Source organism: Sminthopsis crassicaudata, chromosome 3 (assembly GCF_048593235.1).
Source record: "Sminthopsis crassicaudata isolate SCR6 chromosome 3, ASM4859323v1, whole genome shotgun sequence".
NCBI lineage: Eukaryota > Metazoa > Chordata > Mammalia > Dasyuromorphia > Dasyuridae > Sminthopsis > Sminthopsis crassicaudata.
In genome coordinates, this window is record NC_133619.1 from 219,592,433 (window position 1) to 219,617,042 (window position 24,610).

General features: G+C 33.8%; 1 protein-coding gene across 5 annotated transcripts in view; it reads right to left on the reverse strand.

Annotated features, from left to right (window-relative positions):
* The window catches only part of FRMPD4 (FERM and PDZ domain containing 4), a 725,245-nt gene that overhangs the window by 418,925 nt on the left and 281,710 nt on the right, over positions 1 to 24,610 (reverse strand). Inside the window, exon 1 of one of the 5 annotated variants that reach the window (XM_074300006.1) lies at positions 15,319 to 18,896. The exons of the other annotated variants lie outside the window; for them this stretch is intronic. The gene's annotated coding sequence lies outside the window, so the exon portion shown is untranslated. Of the gene's footprint in view, positions 1 to 15,318; positions 18,897 to 24,610 lie in introns of those variants that run through there. 5 annotated transcript variants of the gene reach the window in all.

The following is a 24,610-nucleotide window of genomic DNA, read 5'->3' on the forward strand; positions in this document are numbered from 1 at the left end:
TTCTTATTGCTAAAGCCAATATTCTAGTTCAATATTGAATAATAGTGGTGATGATGAGCATCCTTGTGTCAGCCTCTATCTTATTGGGAATGTATCAGCTTTTCTCCATTACAAATAATGCTTGTTGTAGGTTTTAGATATATAGTGCTTATTATTTTTCAACAATTATTAATGTTAATAACCCTCTAGGTTAAACCATTGGCTAAAGTTACAGGATTATAGATATACTCTCTTTCATGTTATTCATCTTCCACTGGCTTCCAGGGTACATTTCTACTTTAATAATTCAAGGCTCAGAGGGGCTCAAGCCCTGGTGGAGTTTAAGAGATTTAACAAATTAGTTCTATTGGTACTAGTTACTAAACATAGATTTTATGGAAAAACAGAATTCAAGCTCCAAGCAGTTAATTTGCAAATAAACTTTCAACACAATCCATTTTAAATTGGAGTTTATTTGCTCTAAATATGAAAAGATAAATAGAAATGACTTCTAGTTTAATTTATATTGGATAATCTGTGCTAATTCTCCCTATAGATATTGATAATTTATAGTAACCTACATATGGGCAAACATTTTAAGATATATCAAGAGCTGGAAGAGACCTCACAGGCCATTTCATTTAACTTCTTTATTTTTTAAATAAATAGAGGCTGGGTAGGCAAATGACTTGTGTCAAAGGCAGGATTTGAACATAGGTTCACTGACTCTAAAGATAATTCCACCATGTCAAACAGCTTTCTTAATCCCATAGGATTGTAGGGATTTATCAATCTATTTACATATTTACCCCTTCCCTCCCCATATATCTATATCCATCTATCAATCTACCTAACAACTGTCTTTTTGCCTACCTATAACTATTTATCTATCCTTCCATCTCTCTATTTCTCCATCCATCTCTATCCTCTTTCCCTCTCTTTTTTTCTTTCTCTCTCTCTCCCTCCCTAAATCTAGCCATTATCTATGTATCAATTTCCTATCTATCTTTCTGTCATCTGTTTATTTATCTTCCCATCAATATATCTATCCAATATGATATATAAACATATATAACACACATATTTTATAAATACTTATATAATATATAACAATAATTATATATTAGATAATGTCATAATATGATCTATATATATAATTTATGCATATATGCATATATTATTTAGAAAATCTCAATACTCTATATAAACATGATAATCATTATAACTGTTTTTATCATTATCATTATTTTACTGGGTATCTTCCTTATTCTTTTCTTAGATTACCCTTTAGGTTTAATCATTGGCTAATGAAATTTATTTTTATTTTATTAACTAAACTCTAATATAATAAATACCTCACACACATACCAATTTATTTTCGATAGTTTTTATATTACATTTCCAACAAATGATATTTTCAATATCACTAAGTCAGAAATGCCCAGTACACTAAATTTTTCTAGGTTAAGGGATCTTGGAAAAAAAAAATCTGTTCCTTTCCTAATCTTCACATAGTTGTTGTTTCAGAATGTAGAGAGGGAAAGGATAGTGGACTAGAGGGAGAAAGGATTAATTTAATATATCTCAATAATATAATTTGTAAAGAATTCTTCTCATACCAACTCTGAGATAGTATAAACATTCCTGTTCATATTTAATAAAAGAAGAAAATAGCTCCAGAAACTGAGTGAGTTTTTCATGATCACAGAAGTACAAAGTGGTAAATTCTCATTTTTCATTCGCATCTGACTCTTTATGACCCCATTTGGGGTTTTCTTTGCAAAGATACTGGAGTGCTTTGCCTTTATCCAGTTTATTTTACAGATAAGGAAACTGAGGCAAACAGGGTTAAATAATATGGCTTAGGGTCACACAGCTAGTATGTCCAAAGCCAGATTTAAACTCAGGAGGAAAAGTCTTTCATTATTCCAAACCTGGCACTCTATAAACTGTACCACAAAGTGACAAAGGCAGGATTCAACTATAAGATTTATAACTTTAAATTGACATCCTTCTTTCATTTCTGCAGAGAAGTCCAACTCCCATACCTCATAGTACAGTAAAGATGACCCAATATTCCAAAATCTGTGCTGGAAAGACACAAGCCCCGAGAGATTGCTATGAAGCAGTAAGATAGCCTGGGGTCTTAGAGACCAGCTTAGATAAATTGGGAATCTTATGGCTGGAAAGGTGATATCTTGACAGTGTACTTTTTGAAGCAAAACAAAGTCTGAAGGTTGCTTACTATGGTAGAGATGAGCTGCAATCTATATATGTAGAGTGATTACTGAGGAAATCAGGAATATTATGCAAAACTAAAGTGCTTCTTATACTCTTTCAATTAGGTTTATTTTGATTTATAATCAATTACCTTTATGCTTTCTTGTGTTTCTTTAAGGCCAGCATGCTCACATTATTTATCTGTCTTAGAATTTCCTAGAGGGTTACTTCTAATGTAGTAATAGAAATGAGCTATCTTTAATCATCTCAGCCTGTCTGAAATGATTTTAGACCCACGTCTAATGTATTCTCGCCCCCACAGGGAAGTCTATGATGCTATCAGAAATATCGCAAAATAGTTATGAAGATTTCATTCGCAAAAGTTAAAGCTAAAAATATGCTGATCATATTAGGCATTTCTCCCTAATTTATAGATGGGAAAACATAGTTTCTTTCCCTTTATTGCTTTGTCTTGTTCTTAACACTGTAATTAAAAGAATTGAACAACCCCATGAACAACATGGTTAAATTTGAATATAGTATGGGAGAATACTTTTCTTTGAAATGAAAAACCCTTCTTTTTATGTTCTTCTTGCAACTAATTGCTTGCTTGTACTCTCTTCTGGCACAACTGTTAAGTTTTAAAGAAATTTTTTAAAAAATTTAATATGGGAAATTACTAAAAAAAAGAACAAAAAGGAAGAAGAAGAAGAAGAAGAAGAAGAAGAAGAAGAAGAAGAAGAAGAAGAAGAAGAAGAAGAAGAAGAAGAAGAAGAAGAAGAAGAAAGAAGAAAGAAGAAGAAAGAAGAAAGAAGAAGAAGAAAGAAGAAGAAGAAGAAGAAGAAAGAAGAAAGAAGAAAGAAGAAAGAAGAAGAAGCAGAAGAAGAAGAAGAAGAAGAAGAAGAAGAAAGAAGAAGAAGCAGAAGAAGAAGAAAGAAGAAGAAGAAGAAGAAGAAGAAGAAGAAGAAGAAGAAGAAGAAGAAGAAGAAGAAGAAGAAGAAGAAGAAGAAGAAGAAGAAGAAGAAACTGTTAGTAAGGGTTCTTTAGAGTCAGTCCCCTGTATGATGATGGCTGTGTTTATTCATTTGCCTACCTAAACTACCTTCCTACCTACTTATTGTGAATAGAGCAATGAGCCTGTGTTAGGAAGAACGGAATTCAAATATGACCTCAGACATTTACTAGCTGTGAGATCCTGGGCAAATGACTTAACCTTGTTTGGCTCAATTTCATCATTTGTAAAATGAACTGGAGAAGGAAATGGCAAACCACTTTAATATCTTTTCCAAGAAAATCTCTAATTACAAAGAATCAGACATAATTAATTGACCAAAAACAAATTATCATATTCATTTTTCATTATATAGCCTTTATAGGTTAATTTGATCTAAGCTTCTTTGGTGTAGATGCTATTAATTTCAAACATTCTTATACCAAGTTCATTTCCTTTGCTCTTCTCCTTGTGCTGGGGTCTATGACATGTGAAGTGATTGTGCTAAAGATCTGAGGAAATCTCCTGGGTAAGACTGAAAGAGTTGGCTAATGTGTGGTGCTTGGAAGCACAGAAGTCACTCCTGCTCCTCCAGACAAAGCACACCTAATTGATTAAAGGAATTTTAGTTGGAGAGGTGAGGTAGGGAACAAAACAAACTCAAAGAGTCAGTCAAAGCTAGTTACTAGGATCTGAACCAGTCCAGTATTGTGTCATTGTGGTTGTTTTTAAGAGTAATTAATGCTTATTTAAGTCCCATATTTTCTAACATTGCTTCATCTGAGTTTTCTTTCATTTACTCTGGTGCCAACCATTTAATTTGAATTTAGATACCTAAATGACAACTTCTTTTTTTTGCTCTGAATTCCCATAATTTTGGATTGAAATGAACCATTTATTATTTTGTAATGGAGTTTGTTTCGGAGGACATTTAATTTCTGAGTGATTTCAGTTGAATTGAGTTCTTCTATCTCATCCATAAGATTGAACTCTTTTCACAAATTCTCCATCATTAGGGGTTAAGGGTTTTAGTTTTTGGGTTTTTTAAACTCCTAAGACAGAATTGCTGCCATTTTCATAGGATTCCATAAATAAGATCCCTCCTCCCCCCATTTGCCTAGAAGGCCACCAAGATAAATGTGATAAACAGGGGATTAACTGGGTTCCATCTCAAGGTTCAGCTGACAGCTACCTTGACTGTATAAGAAGCAATACGCCATCATTTAAAGGGGTAATTATTTTTCTCTTAGGACTTAGGAAAAACAGCAGATTTTATTATGTTTTATTTTGATTTATTTATCAAAAATTTGATTTTTACCATGAATAAATAACCAGTATCACAGAACCAAACAATACAATTTTTATTCAAAAATTTCCCCTCCTTGGGATGTGGGGAAATTGGGACACTAATACATTGCTGGTGGAGTTGTGAAAGAATCCAGCCATTCTGGAGAGCATCTGAATTATGCCCAAAAAGTTATATGTGCATACCCTTTGACCCAGCAGCGCTACTTGGGATTATATCCCAAAGAAATTTTTTTCTTTTTATTTTTATTAAAGTTTTTTATTTACAAAACATATGCATGGATAATTTTTCCAACATTGATCCTTGCAAAACCTTTTTATTCAAAAATTTCCCCTCCTTCTCCTCATCCCTTCCCTAGTTGGTGGACAGTCCAATACATGTTAAATATGTTAAAATACATGTTAAATTCAAATGCACATACATATGTATACAGTTATATTGATGCACAAGAAAAATTAGATCAAGAAGGAAGAAAAAGAAATACTGAGAAAGAAAAGAAAATACAAGCAAATAACAACACAGAGAGTGAGAATGCTATATTGTATTCCACACTCTGTTCTCATGGTTCTCTCTCTGGGTGTAGATAGTTCTCTTCATCACTGAACAAGTGGAACTGATTTGAATCATCTCATTGTTGAAGAGAGCCCTATATCAGATTTTCAAAGGCACTTTGCATATATCTCTGATGTGCTTAGGTTCTATTTTTTATCAAACAGTGTGTTTCATATTTGTATTATTTGAGTATGTGTCACATTCTCTCTTCCCCATTAAATTGTTAACTCAAATAAAGCAAGAACTACTCAATTTTTAAATCATTACATCTCTCTTAACATATTACAGATCTAGATAGAGTACATACAACATGTTTTTATATTATTGAATTGAATTGAATTTCCCTTTCTAAGACTCAATTTTGAATCTAGATTTCCTTAGAATTTCTTTTAAGATTATATTTGGCTATATATGCTTTAAAATATATTGAAAGAATTCTCTAAATCTAATGATGAAAAATTTCTCCACTAAAATCCCACTCTTATGACTCAAAGATCAACTAGGTGGCACAGTGGGTCTCGACTCAGGAAGACAGCTTTCTCTGTTAAAATCTGGCCCTCAGTCACTTAGTAATTGTGTGATTCTAGGGAAGTCATTTAACCTTGATTCCCTCAATTCCTCATCTGTAAAATGAGTTGGAAAAGGAAATTACAAACTATTTCACTATTTTTGCCAAGAAAACCCCAAACAGGAACACAAAGAGTAGGACATGACTGAAACAATCTATTAACAACAAAGCCTCAATATGTCACGAACGTGAGTTTCAGGTTCTTTAAAAATAAAGAAATTGAAGTGAAAACTCTGGAAATTCTATCAAGCTGGAAAAGTGTTAAATACAGATCAGATGACAATCTGTTGCCTGAGAGATAGACTAGCTAAGTTTGGAGAGGTTCATTACTGAGCTTATGAGAAGGGAATGAGACTTTTGGCACAACAACTCATAAAGGCCATCTTCTAAGTCATAGATAGTATGCCATCTGTGTTGGTGAAGTAAGTATAATCAAAGACAAAAATCACAGAGCTTTGAAGCATATAAATATGAAGTTTCAAATTGCTTTAGATTTTGATTTGGTGACAAATAGATGAGAAGATGAAGAATCAATGTAAATAATGAATATTACTTTATCAGGCATTGTGTTAGTGATCAAACTAAAAGCTCATTTAATCTCTCTCATTATAGTTTTGTCTAAAGTTTGTTGCTTATTTTCTTTATTGTTTTTTTCTTTTCTCTTTTTTCCCTTTACTTTCTTTTCCTCTGATTTCCTAACTCCCTCTATTCTTCCTTTCCCTTGTTTACTTTATCTTTTCCTTCTTTCTCTTTCATAATTTCCTAGTCCACACCATTAATTTAATTGGTCATTTTATATCCTCTAATAGGGAAAATTATTGAAAGCAGACCAAAAATGTTAGAAAAATGTAGTCCAGATACGTCATTTTTAGAGAAAACATTGTTTGGGAAGTTTAACTTTGTTGCCCAAGGTTGTATCATTAATTAATAGCAAATTCATTACTTAACCCACTTTACAAATTTGTTATCTAAACTTAAATGAAGCTGTATAAAAATCTTTTTTTGAACATAGCATTTGTTCCTACCTTATTCATCTGTCCATCTTACTACCACCTTTCTCTCTCACTCTAATCAAAGGACTTCATCTTATTATCTTATTGAGAAATCTGAAGCTACAGAAGCTATTCTGTAGAAAACCAATTTAACCACCTTAAAATCATTTTTTCTAAAATTCATTTTTTAAAAGCATGGATTTAGGACTTATTTTAAGCACTGTCATTTTAAAATCATTTCCCCCTGTTTCTTAAATTTTTACATTTCTAGAATAGGGTATTTGGGAAATTCCAATGTATTACCATTTATTCTTTAAAAGGTAGACATTAAAGTTTTTCTAAAATTCAAAAATGAAACCTCAGCATCTTCTAGAAACCAGTTTCTCTCTCTCTCTCTCTCTTTCTCTCTCTCTCTCTCTCTCTCTCTCTCTCTCTCTCTCTCTCTCTCTCTCTCTCTCTCTCTCTCTCTCTCTCTCTTCCTTCTCTTCCTCCCTCCTTCCTTCCCTTCCTCCATCCTCTTTCTCTTTCATCCTCATCCCATATTGAATTTTTCTATGTCAATAGATTATAATGCTACTTAAAACCTGACCAGATTACTCCAATTTAAAAAAATTGACCTTTCCTTTTCTCTCAAACTACTCTATTGTCTAGCATCTATAGTCTATTTCAGTCAGACTCCTAGAAAAGACTTTTTACACTCATTTTCTCCATTTTTTCACCACTCATTCACTTCACCCTTTACAATCTAGCTTCTGATTCTGCCACTCAACAGAAAATGGCTAGTTCAAGGTTACTAGCAATCTTTATAATATTAAATCTGATGATCTTTTCCCCGTATGCTCTTGATTTTCTATAAAACTTAACACTGGTGGCCAGCTGGACTACTCCTGGATGTTCTCTTATGGGTGAGTTTTTAGGATACTGATCAAATCTGTTTTGCTTTCTTTCTCTCAACCTGTTCCTGAGATTGCTTGATACACCATGGCAGTAACTTCATTAGATGTAAACAACTCAACTTCTCTGTCTTGGTAACCTTTTCTTCTCTTTCTACTGGCAAGATTCAATTGTCATTTCTATACAGGTGATCCTCAATTTTTCCCTTCAGACACCTTAAGCAACCAAATTTCTCTATTTATATGGAGAACATGAATATCCTTGTAGAAAATCAATTTAACCACTTTAGAATCATTTTAGATTCTTCTCCTTTATATTTCCATATCTAACCAGTTGCCAATTTTATTATTTAACCACCTAGATCTGACATCAGAATTTCTGGTTTACTACTATAGTCTCCTAATTTCAATTTCTACTATTTCTCCTATGGAACCTATTACCCACATAACTATGTGATATTTCTCAAAAATAGTGTGACTATATCACTTTCCTCTGATGATTATTCATTGTACCTAAGTTACAATACTATTTCTTCAGCTTAATAGTTAAAACATTTCACCTTCTCCACTGTATCTTTCCAAACTTATTTCACATTCCTTTCTCTTATAGACCAACTGCACCCACATTTCTACTTTTGCGCAGATTTCCCAGGCTACATAAATGTTTTCTCTTTTCATTTTCATCACCTAGATTTCTTACATCATTCAAAATTAAGCTAAAATACCACATCCTAAAAAAGTTTTCATTTATTGATATCCCTCAACCTGATCAAATTCATTTGAATTTATTTTCCATCTGGCTATATTGATTTACTTGTGTATGTGTTATTTCTTCCATTGAGAAGTAAAGAAATGAAGGCATTGAATGAAGAAAATTTTTTTCCTAGGAGTTTGTGAAGGGACGAAAGTTTAGAGACAATAGTTTGAGTGAATGACAGACTTTCTTGAAGGGTTTTTAAAGATGGGAATAATCCTACAGAAGTGTTGTATTGTTTGTTTTTCTATTTTGTTTTCTCTTTGTTCCTATAGAACCTAGAAAGGTGCTTGTTTCATAGTAGGCATTTAGAAAATGTTTATAGAACTAAATTGAACTGAATCTTGGTAAATCCCATCCACAGCTATATTTCTAGCATTTAGTTCAGTTTTTCATCTGTGAAATCAAAGATTGACTCTTTAAGGCAGTGGTCCTCAAACTTTTAAAATAGGGGGCCAGTTCACTGTCCCTCACTGTGGGAGGGCCAGACTAGAGTAAAAACAAAAATTCACTCTCTGTCTCCACCCCTCAGCCCATTTGCCATAACTCAGCGGCTGCATCTGGCCTGCAGGGTTTGAGAACCCCTGCTTTAAGGTAAGAATGTCAAGATAAAAACATTTGCTAATCCAGTTAATCTTTTGGTCTCAGTATTCTTTTCTATAAAATGATGGAAATTGAACAGATGATTTCTAAGGGCCCTTGGGCCCTTATTAAATCATTTTAAGCATCAAAAGGCAAAGCAACACAGTGGAAAGAGCCTTAGACAGAGGGCCAGTATTGAAAATCTGAGCTACTTTTTTGTTCTTGTGTGATCTTGAGGTAAATAACTTTTCTTGTCTGAGGTACAATTGCTACATCTGTAAAAAAGCAAATAGATAATTATAAGGCTCCTTCCATCTCTAATGTATATGATCCTGTTTTGGTAATAATTACTAGAGAAAGCAAATGTGTTTAGGACAAATTTAAGGTATAGTAGATATGGGCAGTATATCTGTATAGAGCTTTAGGCCTGGAGTCAGGAGGACTTGAGTTCAAATCTAACCTCAGCACAAGCTTTGTGATTCTGGGCAAGTCAGAATGTGAAGAGGAATTAAGAGACCTCTTGATGAGGGTAAAAGAGAAGAATGTAATAGCGGCCTTGAAGCTTAACTCAAAAAAAAAAAAAAAAAAGAAAGCTCAAAAAAGTAAGATCTTGGCAAGTAGTCCCATCACTTCCTGGCAAACAGAGAGAGAAGAATGAAAGCACCATCAAACTTTATATTCTTGGGCTCAACGATCACTGCAAATGATGACTGCTGACATGAATTTAAAAGACACTTACTCCTTGAAAGTAAAACTATGGCAAACCTGGACAGCATACTAAAAGGCAGAAACATCACATTGTTGAAAAAGATCCACGTAGTCAAAGTTATTGCTTTTCCAGTTGCAATGTATGCCTATGAGAGTTGGATTATCTGAGTGCCACAGAAATCAGCCAATACATAAAAGAAATTAATTCAGAATGCTCATTGTTGGGTCAAAATACTGAAGCTGAAGTTTAAATACTTTGATCACATAATGAGAAAAAAGTAGTAATTGGAAAAGACTTTGAGGTTAAGAAAAATTGAAGGCAGAAGGAAAAGGGAAGAACAAAGGATGAGATGGATAGTGTCATAGAAACAATGAACATGAAATTGGACAGACATTGGAAGATAATGGAGATTTGGAGGACCTGGTGCGCTTTGGTCCATGGAATCATGAAGAGTTAAACATGACTAAAGGCCTGAAAGGCAGCAGCAACAATAGCAGCAACAATAATATTATAGTAGAATTTTATTCTTTATGTTCATTATGAATATTACAAAAATACAATTGGTTCCCATTTCAGAATACTTTTAGTTCCTTTAAGCATATGAATGGAGAATGTTAAGGGAGGGCAGCATGAATAACAGGGATTTTTTTTCTGAGGCAATTGGGGTTAAGTAATTTGTCCAGGGTCACAGAGTCAGGAAGTGTTAAGTGTCTGAGGCCAAATTTGAACTCAGATCCTCTGACTTCAGGGCTGGTGCTCTATCCACTACACCAACTAGCTGCTCCTAATATGAAGAATTTGGATTAAGAATGGGGATAAGGGGATTCAGTTTTAATCCTGCCTTTGTCTTTAATAAGTAATATCAAATTAAGCAAGCCAGAATATTTCTCATTTTAACTTTTTCATCTGTGAAATTGGGACACTAGCTCTCTGCCAAGGCTCCCTTTGCAATTCTACCATTCTAACAAATTCTGCTTATGCACATGATTTTACTATTTAAAATTAACATAGAGCTCTGTTACCACAGAGGTAAAATCTACCTTTGATTTTTATGACATACTGTTGCTTATATCTCTAATTTATTTGGCACTGTGTATTTATTAGGAACATAGGCCTCAATTGTAATATTGTTCCCTAGGGAAAATATGGTCCATTTTACAATGATACTCTTTATGACATAGTTCCAAGAACACATTATGGTCAAAAATTCAGAGCTGCCTGTACTGCCTTCTGTTAGTTATCTTTTTATATTTAAGTTTTTTCTTTCAAACTAAACTATAGTATCATTAAAGGTAGAAATTATATACAAACATGCACATATATGTCTATATGTGTCAGTATACATATGTGTATATATATATATATGCATTTGCCTCTACCATACCACTATGTCTTGAACATAGTAGGCATGCAAAAAACATTTGTTGATTGACACATAATCTCATTATTTTAGTTTGACCTGGCTGAAAGAACATTCAATCCTTTTAAGGTTCTCTCTGTTTCATCTCTCATGTAAGCCACATCCTCTTATGTGTTCATACATTGGATCACTGCCTTCCCTTTCTTATAGATTTAGTATTATTTCTTAGTCCCAGTCCAAGATTAGGAAATCTCATTCACCTTTTTGTTCCATGCAGAAATATGAACTTCTGACTGACATATCCTGGTATATCTTTCAGATTCAGACTCACCACCAAACATCCAATCCCTAACTTGTCAATATTACCTTTTGTCTGTCCAAAGAAACATCCTCTCCCCTCTTCTGATTAGATAGTCTACTTCAAAAAATCTTTCTGATTGTTAGCAATAGTTCATATTTAAATAATATTTTTCTTATTATAAAACTTTTGTTATAATAACTCTGTGAGGTAGACAGTATAGCTATTATCATCATTTTATAGATGAAACAAAAAGTGACTCTAAGGTCAAAAAACTAATAGATGTGAGAACTAACTAGGCTTCAAAGCCAAATGCTGTGATAGCAGAGACAGCACACTTTGCCTTATATGATCCTGCCTTTCCCTTATCCTGCTGTTTTTAATGTGTGCCTGGTGAGATGCAGCCTATCTAGTTTTGACCAGATCTTCTAGGACTTTTTCCCCAGGTCGAAAAATCACTAGCATTTTGACAATTTTATGCCCCAAACCACCACTTTAGAGTTCCAGAACTCATCTGCTGTCCATCCCATCATTCACCTCCATGATGTATCAATTTTTTTCTGACATTGTTTGCATAGCACCTGTGCAATTTAATTACTACATATTTCAATTCTTCTGACTACTACCAGATTGGGGATTCTAGCTTCAGTATGTTTTTTGGGGGAAGTGTTTTGCTAAAATCACAAGTTTGGCTATATTTTTGGGCAAGTCACTTTAACCTCAGTCTGATGCAAATTTCTTTAACTATAATAATATAATATATAACATAATAGCAATTTTTGCAGGGTTATTGTATCAAAGGAGATATTTGTAAATCATTAACACATTGCTGCTACTTTATCTCAATATTGACTCCATTTATTATCTTTTTGTTGGGATATTATTAAGTTTATAATTTAAAGGGAATTGCCCAGGTGAAACTACACACACACACGCGCACACACACACACACACACACACACACACACACTTTTATGAGTCTTGGAAGGCATTTGTGTCAATGCCTACTCCCAAACGGCAATAATTATTTTGCATGTCTTTATTTGCAGTGGAATTTCCAGATTGAGTATCAAAGGTCTCCTTTCATGAGTGAGAAAAAGCATCATTCTCATTTGTACTTGATATGTTTCTGGAAGAGAATCGAGCAGCAAGTCTCAAGTGTCAACCACTTTTTGAAATCTAAACATCAGTAGGTCAGAAGTCCTATCACTTTCTGCATCAAATGTAAAGACCCAGAATTACATTTGCTAATTCTGTTGCCCAAATTGCACGGCCCTTGGGCATTTTCTCCATTGTTTTCACTCCAGTTGGTAAGGCAGATGCCTTCAGGGTCATTTGATTGTTTCCCAGATTCTGTAACCACTCAATGTTTGGGTGAAATCTCTCTCTTTTTTCAAGACATATGAGAGAGATGAAGCAAATAGGTACAAAGGATCACAAAGAAATATCTACATGCTGAAAATCTTTAGAGGTAATAGAATAAAGACTGAAAACTGAGAGTGAAAAGACAATGAGTGGCATAAAGGGTAGATTGAGATGGTCTGAATTATCTCCCCTCTAATCCACCCTCTTTAGAATTAATCAAATTTTCATTCCTAAAACTTGGATTTGACTATTCTCCCCTCTCCCACCTTTATTCAACAATCTTTAGAAGTTCTCTGTTGTCTCTAGGATAAAATGCAAAATCTTTAGCCTGGCTGTATCGGATTTTGAAAGTTAAGAAATAATATTAATGAGCTCTAGACTACTTATTACACATTTGAAACTGATCAAAAAGTAATGTGTTCTTAGAGAAAACATTGAAATGTATACATTAAAATGGCAGGGATTTCTTTTTGGCTATGCTATAGTGTTTTGCCAAGGCTCTATGAATAAATTGTTTTACTTTCTCTATGCCTCAGTTATCTCAACTGCTGAATGAAGATAACATGAGTTCTGTTTCACAGTGTTCGCTTTTCTGAAGATTAAATAGCCCACAGGACACTCTTTAAACCCTTTATGGGACAATGATTTATCAACATAAAGGATTCCTCCAATAAATTGTTTCAAATAACACTCAAAGCTAAGATTTTTCTAACAGTATCATTTTATTTTTCCAGAAACTATCCTAACAAGGAAGTGAAAGCTAGAACCATTTGATGGAGGGGTTTCACCAAACCCTTCTTTACAAGAACACAACTTCTTTTATTTCAAACAAAACAATACCAAGAAGATAAAAAATGATATCATCTCATTCCATATCCTTTCATCTTATATATTTCCAACATTTCTGAACAGTACTTAGTTTGAAGGAGATCCATAAAACAAACACAAAACTGGATGCTTCAGAAAAGCCAATGAGTAATTTTGGCCGTGCTTTACTCTTCAACATTTGTTAGTGTGAGATATTACACCAAAATATTTTACACATCAATAAAAACACCCATCAGAAAATTTCCTTTAATCCATAATACCTCTACCTCCCACTGGAAAAAATGAATTCAGAAATGGATTCTGGCTAAAGAATAATAACCACAAAAGACAAACTAGTGAAAATGTATTATTAGATTTGATCAAAAGCATATCAAATCATGTATTAATTCAATCTCTCAAGGTTATCTTTCTGACACAGGCTAATCCTTTTCCTTCAAAGTAGAGAAAGAAAGGAACACAAAAACTACATGAATTCTTACCTTGCATAAATGTAAACCTCCCATTACCAACAAATGACCTCTTCTATATTAAACAGACTTCATTTACATCCCAAGATTCAATTACAAATAATAGAAAGAGCCCCTTAGTTGGTGGTTTTCTTTGTTGATTCTTGGTAACTTTTTGTCTTTACTCTTCTAAGTTTTCCTCCTTGGAGACACAAGTTCTGGCTGAGAGGTAACAATCTATACCAGAGCACCATAATGAATCCCTTGTTAATTAATGTTATTGTTGTTCAATTGGAATGTCATTGTCAGTGCACACTTTAGAGAGTCGTCTACTTTGAAAAGTGGTTAGGCTCTTTATGGAAAAGATATTTAATAGACTTAAAGAGAATGAATTACCACACAAAACCTTATGACTCTAAGAATGTCTGAAAGCGCTGTTCCCAATGAAAGAACATGTACAGCAATTGTGTGCATTACACACATGAACAAAGTACACCCAGAATACAATTTTACTATAGATTGGCAGAGAAGTACAATTTCATCAGTTAATGAAAAAAATATGTACCCTGACTTATTAAAGGAGGTGGACACTCAGAAAATTGTAACTTGCAAAGAGAAATGATAAAACTTTTGAATCCAGTTGATTTATATTGTTCATCTGACAGGTTAAGTGCATTCCTGCTCCCTGTGGAGCCATGTCTAGAACACATTCTAACCTACAAGCTACACTCCTGTCATTATAAATCTTTTGAAAGTACTCTAGTAATCAAATGGAGATTTCCTATTCATGTGAGCTAAGTTGAAAGAATCCTAAGATTGTCTTCATTAACATCTGAGAAGACATAGTTAGAATTAGAAGAGAAACTGATGTTTTATAAGCACTTTTAAACAGAACACATAAAAATGAAATATAATAGATGATACTAGATTTACATTCAACTTTTTCTTGAGAACTTTTACTTCTCAGAATGAGATTTTCCCCAAAGGGAAGATGCAGTCAGAGTAGGTATATCTCATAAGAAAGTACTCCAAAAGAAATATAATTGAAATACAATGAATATAATGAAAGTTGTAATTTTATTTTGGTTTATTCTGTATTTTTTTGATTCTCCAGCATAAGATTTTTATGCTAAAGTGAAGATAGGAATTTGTCAATAGATTTGTGAAATTTCCAGTAGATAAACTTCTCTTCCCCCCCAAAAAAAGCATCATTTCTGAAAATAATACATTTTTCCATTCCTTATCATTGTCACCCATAACTGAGTGTTTTCAGAGGAGAGATATTATCAGTACAAGGAAAAATCACTTTACATTATAAATTCTCGTAAATCATTAGCAACTTGAAAATCTGTCTTCCTCACTTGGCCCCCTACCCAAGGAAATCCAGAGAGTATATAATTCAGAACAGAACTAAAAACAAAGATTCAATGACAACCTTATCCTTTCACACACCTTCCACATGCTTCCCATTTTACCTTTTAATTATTAGGTTCAGTAAAGGGTCCTTCCTGAGACATCCTGTAGAAATGCAAGATGATGCCGGCACTTTCCCAAAAGAGGCACCTGACTCCACTCCATGTAATCACTCAATGCAGTATAAATGAACTGGTCAAGTTCAGGTTCATTGCTCCACACAGTTTCTTTATCCTGCTAACCATGTCTCTAGAAGGAGAGTTTGAACCTTCCTCTGTTTATGTCAAAAATTATAATAAACCAGACTACGAAGATCTTTTCTTCTATCAGCTCTTCTTGTCCTAAGAGTACTGAAGTTAACAATTGCAGGACTTTAAAAAAATTTAAAAGAGCACAAGAGAAAAATATGTTACAGCCTAAGTCTCCAGAGGATCCTTGGCTTTTCAGAAAATGTCGTTATCCACAGGAGGAGATGTGGCAAGAGGTGAAGCCACAGATGAGATCTAAACTTTATTCAAAAATGTTTATCTGTAAATATCTACAGAGAGTCCTGGTAAAATTGCATTTGAACTATACTTTGTATTAAATCTGTAACCGTATCAATGTTGCTTTGAAATCTACCTTCAGTGCACACCAGAGCCAACAAATAAACATCCAATAAACAGACGTGTGAGCGGCAGACAGCTTAACCTTTCTCCTGTCTTAAAAAATGCCAGACTGTTCTCTGTTTGTTCAAGACTCTCCTTTTACCAACATTCAATTTGAATGAGCCAGTGCAAATGTACTGCTCATCCTCTCATGAGAACAGGATGCATTTATGTGAAACATGAGGAGAATGCCTAATGCTGAAACATACTCTGCATTCTCAATGAGCTTTTATTACAGGGCTCTCTTACATTTCACCACATGGATTACTGCCTGTAGCTGCTGGACTTGTTAGGGGGGCATTTCAACTGAAAATCCATGCTTGTGCCAATTGGCTGATTATTGGAATTCTGGCAAATATTAGTAATGGGAGAGGGAGGCAAAGAATATTTTTTCTTCTTAAGAATATTTCAACTTTAAGGTTATGCATATGAATCCTAATGACTAGAATTCTGATATATATATGGGATAAGAAATAAAAATATTTAGTAAATTTACTTCTACAAATGTCATGCATGAGATAGTTTGGAAAGGTATCATCGTATGCTGTTTTCTTTTATTTCCTTTTTTGAACAAACAACTTTTAGGAAAGAGAACATAATCACTTGCTACATTATGTTGATTTGATCCAGGCCAAAATCAATGACTCCACAAGCATTCACTAAGCACTTATTATGTGCTCAGCACTGTACAAGACCTTGTGTATACAAAGAATGAAACAATCTTTACATTCAGTGATCTTAAACTAACAAGGGAAACAAGAAGTGTGTATGTGCATGTGTGTATACATGTATATGTGCATACACACATATACATATGTACACATATGTGTACATGGATAGATATTTTAATTTTCAAATAAATTTAGATCTAGATAGACCTAATCATATAGATATAAAACATACAAAATGGAACAGCTAAGTGGTACAGTGGATAGAGTCCTGGGTCTGGACTCAGGAGGACCTGAGTTTAAATATGACCTTAGAAACTTACTAGCTATGGGACCCAGGAAAAGTCACTTAACTGCTTGCCTCAATTTTCTCATCTGTAAAATGAATTGGAGAAGGAAATGGCAAGCTAGTGCAGTATCTTTCTTTGCCAAGAAAATCCCAAATTGAGTCAGAAAGAGTTAAAACTGATTGAAATGATACAACAACAGCAACATACAGAATATCAATCAATCAAGGAATGAACACTTATTAAATACTTGCTACATCAGGTGGGGTGGTAGGAGCTGAGGGTGCAAATACAAAGAATGAAACAGTATTAAAGACATATGAAGAAAGATACTGTCTGTATCCAAAGAAGGAACTAATAAATAGAATTATTTATAGAAAAGTGTGTGTGTGTGTGTGTATGTGTGTGTGTGTGTGTGTGTGTGTGTGTGTGTGTGTGTGTGTGTATAATGATAGCCATATCTAGGGCAGAGTGTGGGGGGAGGGTAAAAATTTACATTATAATTTTGTTATATATTTGAAAAAAATGTGCAATCATCTTTTTATTGGCCTTTGTTAGGAAAATATTTGTTTTATTCCATAAACAAAAATTTAAATAACAACAACAACAAAAGATTTAAAGCTGGGAGAGCAATGAGGAAGATTGTTAAAATAATCTTAAGCAGGAAGTAAAAAGAGCTGAAATAAAGTGTTGGCTATATGAACAAACAGAAAGTGTCATACAAAACTTCCCTGTAGGCCAGAATCAGAATAAAACAATGAAATTATGGAGGTAAAGGAGAGATTTGGCAACAGATTATATAAGGGGGGGGGGAGAAAAAGAGTGAGGAATTAAAGATAATACTGAGCTTTTGAGCTTTTTTGAACTTGGAAATTAGTGGTACCTTCCACAGACATAAGAAAAATTGGAAGGAGTATTTTGTAGGGATAATAACTTGATTTTTGGACATAGTGAGTTCCTGTTGTCACTGGGAGATCACATTAAACATTAGATAAATGTTTAATAGGCAGTTGGTGATACCAGAGTGAAGTTCAGGGGAAAAACTAAGACTGAATAGAAAAATTTATGATCATTTATATAGAGATGATAGTTAAATCTTTTAGAACTGATGGGGAGAGAGAGAGAGAGAGAGAGAGAGAGAGAGAGAGAGAGAGAGAGAGAGAGAGAGAGAGAGAGAGAGAGAGAGAGAGAGAGAAGAGACAGAGGTACACCCACACCACTACACCTAATAACTTTTTTTCTGTCTCTATGGGGCAACTGGGACAGCTACACCACACAATGGATAAAGTGCTGCTCCTGAAGTCAAGAAGACATGACTTCAAATCTGGCCTCAGACACTTAGTAGCTATATGACTCTGTCTATCTCTGTCTGTCAAAATGGGATCTTAAAGAGTAGGACATGACTGAAAAATGATTAAACAACAAAATTAAAAATGTTCCACATAATAGAATCTTAATTAAATGACAAGCCATTCTCCTTTTTAGATAAAGATAGAAGAAAAAATTATTTATGATTTAAAACAAATGTAGATAACATGGATGATGACCTGAGAATCAGATACTTATTATGAGGTATGAAACATTCAAGAGACTCTTGGAAATTTATGCGAACAAAGACTTCCCAGAGAGTCTTGGTATTTTGGAAATCTCATTAGTGGGCTTGGGAGACAAGGTATAGAATTAGCTTCTACCTTAGATGCGTATTACCTGTATAATCATGGACAAGTCCTTTGAATTCCCTGGTCTGTATGTCCTTTATTAGTTTAATAACAGAAGTGTAATTAGGTATCCTTTGAGGTCTTTTCTAGCTTTAGATCTGTAAGCCTAGGTTTAGCACAAGGTGTACAAAGAGAGCTAGACTAGAAGTCACAGAATCTGAGTTTCAAATCCTATCTCTACTACCTATGCAACCTTGGGCAAATAATCGACTTTCTTCAGGTTTCTAATTTCCATTCTTTAAAATAAGGTGTTAAATAACCTTGAAAAACCCATACAAATCCAAAAAGACAAGGCTAAATTATATAGTAATAATAATAGAGACTCAATAAATATTTGTTAAATTGAATTATACTAACCCTTACTGAGTGACTGATACAATATCTCCCCACGTGAAAAGGAAGCAATCTGACTCAAGCTGGTTCCTTGCAACACAGGAGCTGCAAATGACAAAATCATCTATGGATTCAACTGAACAGACCACTGGTGACCCTTGTAGACATGAGAATCATCTGAACACTTGAGGATTCTATAATAGGAAGAGAAACATTCAGGTAGAGCTGCATATACTCTATGTTTGCTTATTCTGGAAATTAGTTTGATCAATCTAAGGTCTACCAAAGATAGCCAAAGCTGTATTTTAAGGTGGGTTTGGCAGAACACTGAAAAATATTCTTGAAACTCAAGGAATGATTATCCAGAAAATGAATGGATGTTGGTGCCTTTCTTGTTTATTCTTTGTTTCCAAACATTTCTTATTGAATTTCTTTATGTTATTATTGTTCAGTCATTTTTTTGTCATGTGACTACCATTTGAGGTTTTCTTTGCAAAAATACTGGAGTGATTTTCTACATTTTTTCTAGTTTATTTTACAGATGAGAAAATAAGGCAAATAAGATTAAGTGATTTGCAAATGTTTCAGGATGAATTTGAATCCAGATATTCCTGATTCCAGGACTGATACTTTTATCTCTATATAACCTAACTTTTTCATTAAAAATTAACAGCCAGAAAAAGAAGTTAGTGGTAGGGTAATAGTGATGTAGGTGTATCTGTATGTATTTGGGGGTGGGAAGGGATGCTTTGGATTGAATGATTCATCATGGTGGGAAAATATTTCTTTAAAAAAAAAGTCTCATATTTTTCTTGGAAAGCTTTATCAAAATTTATGAAGCAGTTTCTTCCCATATACAAATCTGAAATAATAATAAGAGATAATAATAAGAGATGGGGATATTGCAAGGGTTGTTTGAATGGAGGCAGCTGTCATTAGTGAAAGAATAAAGAATACTCTTCTTTATTATGTAATATCTCCTTTGTGCATCCTTCCCCTTTCTGTGTTGACTTGACATTTTTTGCTCTTAAGCTTGGAGTTATGTTTTCCTGCCTCATGTCCTGAATTTGTTACAACCATCTTTGAAAGTGGTAGGTAGGAAGGAATATTGAAAAGACCACCAGGCTAGTAGTACAATGATTTCTGTTCAATTCTGAGCTCTTCAATTTACTCCCTGTGCAACCTTAGAACAAGGAATGTCTCCAAAGTGCTTTCCATCTCTAAATCCTAAAATCCTGTGATACTAAGATAATTTACCAACTGGCTCATTTCATTCCTGGAATGAGATATTGTATCTGGACCATGAGCAAACTCCCATTTGCAAGGATTTGTTGACATTCTCATCTGTTAATAACCCTTGGCACCTTCTCAATAATCCCCAGCATACCTAACTGCCTTCTTTGCAAAATGACAGGTAAAGCTCAACCAAATGACTATAATTTAAAAAGAAAAAACTTCAGGTATAACCAATAATGCATCCCCACATCCTTGACTTTGGCCTTGAACCTGCTCACTATTGAATGGAATTGGTGCTGGATAGGGAAAGGAAAAAAAAAAAAAAAGATTTTATAATCAACTCATTCTATTCACCCACAATTGATATATAAGGAAACTGAGACTACTTAAGAGAATTAAAAATATTTCAGCTAGGTAAGTAGTAGAGGTGACACTCAGATAAAGGTCACCTACCTCTAAATATATACAAAGATATATACAGCCTCTATCCTCATGGAGTTTACAGTCTCTTAGAGGATTAATATAAATTCATGACTAATTATGATTAAAAAAATTTGGACTGTAATTAAGTGTATTGTGGAGTCAGAGAGGTATAAGAGATTTGGAGAAGAATAGATTACATCTAGATGGAAGGGATTACTCTTTCCTTTGAAAAAAGGCATCCTAGAGAATGCACCTTGAAGGAAGGTAAAATCTTAATAGGCAAAGATGAGAAGGTAGACAAGAGGAATGGTATAAAATATTAGGAAATGGTTTGTTGTTATTTAGTCATTCAAGCCATGTTCAACTGTCTATGACCTCATTTGGGGTTTTCTTGGCAAAGATAGTGAAGTGGTTTGCCCTTTTCTTCTCTAGCTCATTTTATAGATGAGGAAACCGAGGCAAACAGTGTTAAGTGACTTATCCAAGATTATACATCTGGTAAGTGTTTGAGGCCAGATTTGAACTCAGAAAAATAAGTCTTCCTGACTCCAACACTTACACACTGCATCATTTAGCTGTTCAAATGAATGATTATTGATTTATCTGGAACATGAGTAAGAATTTATTCTATAGGCAATAGGTCTCCACAGGGCTAAAAGTTTATGAGCAGGGTAGTGAAGTGATTTTTTTTTAGAAGATTATTTTGGGAACTTTGTTAAGGAGGGCTTAGAAATAAGAGAAACTTACCTACAATAGTATGGACAAGAGTGAATGTATGCCTGAATTAGCTATATTTAGGTACAGTGTCTATTTAAGATATATTGGGTATGTAAGTGATGTAGATAAAATACTGGGTTGAGAGTCAGGAAGATTGATTTCCATGAGTTCAAATACAGCTTCAGACATTTAGTAGCTGTGTGATCCTGGGCAAGTCACTTAATCTTGTTTACCTCATTTTCATATCTGTAAAAGAAGCTGGAGAAGGAAATGGCAAACCATTCCAGTATATTTGCCAAGAAAACACCAAATGGGATCACAAAAAAGTTGGACATGCCTGAAATGAATGAACAACAACAAATTTAGGGTATATTAGGGTATAAGTAGAATTGTGTAAACATTCAACATTTTTCTTTTGGCAAAATATTTATTAATTTATCAATATCAACTATGTTGCAGAAAGGTGAAAACTTTCCATTTTGATCATCACTTATTTTTTTTTAATCTACACATAAAGGTGCAGTGTTTTTAAGGCTACTTTGACAGTCAGTGGCAAACCATTCAGCAGGAGGTTTCAGACTGCCTTGGTCCTCTTCCTGTGATTCTATCACAAGTCCAACAGCTTCAGCAGCTGTCACCACTCTCCCAATAGCATTTGATTCAATTTGGTTGAACTATTCTGCTTACCAAGCCCTTCCTATCTGCTTTTGAGAAGACTGCACTTTGTTGGTTTGATCTTTTGTTTTTATTGTTAAAAACAAAAACAAAAACAAAAATGCTCACCATTCTCCAGAAATGGTACATGAAGAGAATGCTAAGTTTCCCAGGGACAAGGGTGACGCTCCAGTGGAATTCTGTTCACTGGAGTCTTTCTCTTGGGTATGGTAAATAGTAGGCAACTAGAAAACCACTAAGTCTTGTGTTTAAAATCTTGGCAGAACAATATGTTCCCCTGGCATATTTCCTTTGTTTATCTGTGAGTTAGCATAGCTTTATTGTAGCTAGAGGTTAGCTCTTTGAAGCTGAGGAACTTAAAATCTAAAGGTACTGTAAGAGTCAATTCAAACCAATTGGTAAAAATTACTATATAGCTAAATCAAAGAGGGAAGAAGGCAGGATAAAGTATATGCTATTTACCCTGGTGAATTTCTACTCTTTATGATACTCAGTCAAAGGTTTGAAAAAACAAACATCAGACTTTGTGTTCTGTTGACCAAAAATATTTGCTTATTGAATCTATGTATCTGTCAGCACACATTTATTAAACCCCTACTATATGCCAGGTAGTAAGGATACAAATACAGAAAAGAAACAGTATTTACCTTTGAGAAGTTCATACACTACAGAACCAGTAATACTTTTATTTTAGAAGGGTTCATGAATTTGGTAATGAAAATGAACTGATTTTTATTTTATTCATTAAATTTATATAATGTAAATTTTTATGAGTTGAATTATTATATATTGTTCCATTTATTCATTAAATTGTTTTATGCTAATTGTAATTTAACATTTTGTTTAATTATTCATGAGCTTTATTCTGAAGGCTATCTATAGAATTTGACTGTTAAATAGTTATATGATCCCATTCTTCCAAAAATTAAGAACCTTCATATTGAATTCTCCTTAAGATTCAATCAGAAATTTAAAAAAAAAACCCTCCAAAAAACAAAAAATTAAAATTTCAAGATGTTCATATGTAAAAGTTAGAATTTTTAAAACACAAGACTACATAAAAGGTAAATGTTTTGGCTGCAAAATGAATTGCTTCCCTTTCACCCAGCAATCAGATAAGAACTCAAAATAATTTGGTGACCTAAAACAGAGCAATGTGATTGAATTAACTTGTTCAGGAAAACATAGCCATTTCTTATGAGACATTTAACTTTACAGCTCTAGGGTTGAATAATTCAAGGATTTGTACTTAGTACTTGGCAATGACCACAATATAAATAAACCATTCTGTAGAATTATGAGGTCTGGTGAGGCAACTCTTACAGATACAAAAAATGAGGCTCTTTACAAGTTCTCAAAAGGGCTTGGTCCTGATCACATAATCAGATGGTCAGTCAATCTTTCCCTCTAGTCTCTATTGAGGATAGTGTCTCCTCCATTAAATTGTGAGCTCCTCAAGGTCAGGGACTGTCATTTGTCTTTTTTGTAGCATCAACAGTTAGTACAATGCCTGGTACATAGAAGGAGCTTAAGAAGTGATTTTTTGATTCACTGATTTCGGATATATTCCATGGAAAAGAATCATGGGCATTGAAGAAACTATATGAGTACCAAGAATTTGGGATTTAGAGGGGGAGAAGAAAGGGAAAAGGGTCCAAGTGAGAGCTGCATAATACCTTATGGATCAACAACAAATTTGTTGTTGTTCAATCATTTAAGGCATGTCCAACTTTTTTGTTACCCCATTTGGTGTTTTCTTGGCAAATATACTGGAATGGTTTGCCATTTTCGTCTCTAGCTTCTTTTATTGATATAGAAACAAAGCAAATAAGATTATCTTCTTATATGAGGAAACTAAAGCCCAACGAGATGAATCAAATTTTCCTAATTTCCTAAAAATGGATCTATAGCTCATAATGCTTCATTGTGTGCAGAGCATTGTACCAGATTCTAAGGAAAAGGAGAGTCAGAAAAGCAAGCTTCTGGTCTCATGAAGCTTGTAAACTTTTCTAAACTCTAGGAATTAAGGCAAATGTAAATTTATACTATGTATATTTCCCCAAAGACCTTCATTTATACTACTCCATTTGATTTTGTCAACAATCTTAGGAGAAACAGTATTAATTTCATCGTGTTCATTTAAGTAGGAAAAAAATTGAGGTCCAGACAGTTTAAGAAACTCATTCATGATTGTCTAGCCAGTAATAAAAGAATATGGTTTTAATGCAGACCTGATAATAAGCTTAGTATCTCTGGATTGTAGGATATATGGAAGGAAATTAACATACAAGAAGACTACAAAGGTACAAAGTGTCAGGTTGTGAGTCTTTAAATGTCAAAGAGAAAATTTTATATTTGATTTTAGAGGAGTCACTGGAATTTATTTAGTTAGCAGGTAATATGATCAGGCCAGTACTTTATTTTCTTTTTCTTTCTTTCTTTCTTTTTTAAAAGCTTTTTATTTTCAAAACATATATACACAGATAATTTTTCAACATTGACCCTTGCATAGCCTTGCATTTCAGATTTTCCCCTTCTCCCACCCTTCCCCTGGATGGCAAGCAATTCAATATGTGTCACACATGTTAAAATATATGTTAAATGTGTAAACATATTTATACAATTCTCTTGCTGCACAAGAAAAATCAGA